Here is a 3,466-nt window from a genome sequence, read left to right as displayed (position 1 = left end):
ACTAAAATGTAATGTTGCTCTACCTATTAACTCGGCTATCTGTCTATCTAAGAACTTTACTTTAAAATTTATAAATACTAATATTTAAATCTGTTTTTTTTGTTTTTTACAGGTACATTAAGATAATAAGATTCCATTAATTACCCTTGGTGCTCTGGTTTCCCATACATAAGCTTAGTGATGTAGGTTGTCAGGTATTTGTATAGAGGCGGGATTCTTTACAATAAGTGTCTGTGACTTGTTGGCGATAAAGTTTAATAAATTGACAGCACACAATCCACTTGTTTCAAAATATATTCAAAACAAGGCAAACCTATGTACAAAAATCTTTACACTATTGTTTACCACAGTTGAATCTAGAACTTTAAATAATTCTCTTTTCGTCAAAGTCCACACAGGCGGGTTCAATTACTTTAGAAAAACCCTTTGGCAAGACATTCTCCTCTATCACTGTTTACAATGCAAACTGTGATACGTTTACTTTAGAAATCCCCCATTATGGCTAAACTGACAATCACCAGTCTACCTTCACTTTAAATTCTTTATCTGCACGTACTTATAACATGCGACAGAAAAATCTAGAAATTTCTAACTCTCTAGTAGCAACAATATTACACATAAGAAAACTCAGAAGCTTTGAGTAAGATGACTTCAACAATATTACAAAAGCCTAACACAATTAAACTGCATACACAACGTATGACTCGTACTGAGTTACATAAAGAAATTTGTCATAACTATTACTTTTAAAATAATAACTTTAACACTCTTGTTATGAAAACTAAATAATCATTAAATATTAAGTCACTAAATAGTCTTGTTTATCCAACAATAAGCCCCTCTTCAAGAAAAATATTTCCAATATACATTTTTTACTATATACAAACCGTTCTGAATTCATACACAAAGTCTCCTCTTATGGTCTGCCCCAACATTTGCAGTTCCTTTGTTGATCTCTCTTCGCATAGGAAATCTGATAGGGTTTCACTTTGACAGGATCCCTTGTCAACAAATCACAATATGCCAGTAGGTGAATACTATGTCGGGGACAAGAAAGTGAAAGTCATATGAGACACTGGATGCAGCAGTGAGAACCAGTCTAGTATCAGATGACAGGCAAGGAACATCTATGTGTGCTGATTTATGGAACAGTGAGAAAGCTCCCTATAGCAAGAAGGCACCCAACTATGACTTGGTGATTGGAAATATTTTGGACAGTAGACGTTTAGAGGGACCAGACAGAAAGATGGCTGAAGCATCTGCAGTCACCTATACAGCTCAAGAAAGGAAGAGCAAGCAAGAATCAAGCCCCTGCTAGTATCAAAAGGCAATACCCTGAATGTAGGTCTGCAGGAACTAAAGGAAGCACAGAAGAACGACACTTCATTGCAGAAACTTTGGGACAGTGCCCAGGAGAAAGTAGAGCACAAGACAAAGGGACCTTACAGAATAGAGGACCAGAAGGGAGTATTGTACTGGATCTATGTAGTTATACTGTGGAAGCTAAACAGTTCATAGTACCAACAGAATACTGGACTCGCGAGTCAATTGTGGGAGGATACCCAGGAGTAAAGAAGATAGCAGACAGAATCACCAGCAGGAGATGTGAGCAGATTCTGCAGGTCATGTGACATCTGCTAAAGGACAATACTTAGAGGGAAGGCAGCCAAGGTGCCACTAAGTGAAACACCTCTCATAGAAGAGCCATTCAGCAGAGCAGCTGTGGACTTGATTGGACCACTAGCATGTTTCTGACAAGAGCAACCAGTATGTGCTGACAGAAGTCGACTCTGCAACCTTATCCAGAAGCCATTCCACTGCCAAAGATAAGAGACAGAGAGAGTAGCGGAAGCCCTCCTGGAAGTGTTCTGCAGAGTGGGCTTTTCAAAAGAAGCCCCGAGTGACAGAAGGACCCAGTTTACTTCAGAACTGATGCAAGGTGTGCAGTCATCAGTACTAGGCAGCTCTTTACCAACCTAGATGTAATGGACTTTGTGAGCATCAATGGAGTCTTAAAGAGCATGCTGAAGAAGATGTGCCAAGAGAGACCACATGACTGGGACAAGTACCTGCAGGCTTACTGAGAAGTCCTACAAGCAAGTACAGGATTTTCACTCTTTGAGTTACTGTCTGTAAAAACTGTACAAGGTCCAGGCAGATATTGAAAGAGCTATGGACAAGAGAAGAGTCAGAAGTGAGAAACGTATACCAGTAGGTGTTAGATCTCATACACCAACTGGAGGAGACCTGTCAATAGCTGAAGGCAGTTAGAAGCACTTCTATGACTAGAAGGCCAAGGATAGACGTTCAAGTTTGGGCAGAAGGTCTTACTTCTGCTACTCGCAGACAAAAACAAACTCACCCTGCATTGGAAAGGGCTTTTGGAGGTGCAGGAAGTGGTCAATAGAATGGACTATAAGGTGAAAGTGGATGGTATGACCGAAATCTACCATGCCAATCTGTTGAGAGGGAAGAAGACATAATGGGTGCAGCTTTTGAGGCACAGATGGATGTTGAAGGTGTGGCTGTCATACACACAGAACCAAAATACAGTGACTTTGTCATAGAATGAGCAATATGTGAATGACATTCTGACACACACAGCCAGATAGGAAAACCACCTGAAGAAACTGAGGGAGCTGTTCAGACGAGTAAAGGCAGCAGGTCTGACCATCTAAGTGCTACATCGGCTATCCTATGCTGGACACAAGATGGGCAACTAACAGATAACCATTGAAGAAGAGAAGCACCAGCTCCAACAATCAAGTAGCAAGTCAGATCCTTCCTAGGGTTAGCAGGATACTACAGGAAGTTCATCCCAAACTTCACTGACATTGCTGCACCATTGACTGACCTGACCAAAAAAGGTCCACTCATCAAAGTGAAGTGGGAACAACCACAGCAGATGGCACTCCAGAAGTTAAGGAACATGGGAAGTTCATCAATCCTTAAAATGCTAGGCTTCAACAAACCGTTCATAGTTCAGGCTGTTCTGAATTGAAGCCTGCGAGGGGACTGCAGATGTTGGTGCAGACTTTATGTATGAACTAAAAAGTGTTTGTATATAGTGTAAATATTCTTGAAGATGGGGATTATTGTGAGATATGCACAACTGTTCATTTTAAGTTAATACAAGAGTATCATTTAGTTTATAATCTGCGAGCATTGGTTATTTTCAGAAGCAATATTTATGGCAAGTTTGCTTACCTAACTGTTTATGAATTATTTGTTATGTAGTACAATTTATGTGAATTGACGTCAAGTTACTCAAACCTTCTGTATTTTTCAAGTTGCCTTGAGTATTGTTACACCATAGAATCTCGTCGTTTGAAGAAAATTCTAGGCCTCAGTATGAAAAAGTGTGTGTATTTATATATATATATATATATATATATATATATATATATATATACTACTACACACACATACTATACTACTAAGTAACGTAACCTAACGTAAGTACGAA

This window comes from Limulus polyphemus, unplaced genomic scaffold (genome assembly GCF_000517525.1).
Source record: "Limulus polyphemus unplaced genomic scaffold, Limulus_polyphemus-2.1.2 Scaffold4425, whole genome shotgun sequence".
Lineage (NCBI taxonomy): Eukaryota > Metazoa > Arthropoda > Merostomata > Xiphosura > Limulidae > Limulus > Limulus polyphemus.
The sequence above is the reverse complement of the archived record's forward strand: the minus strand, read 5'-3'. Positions refer to the sequence as shown.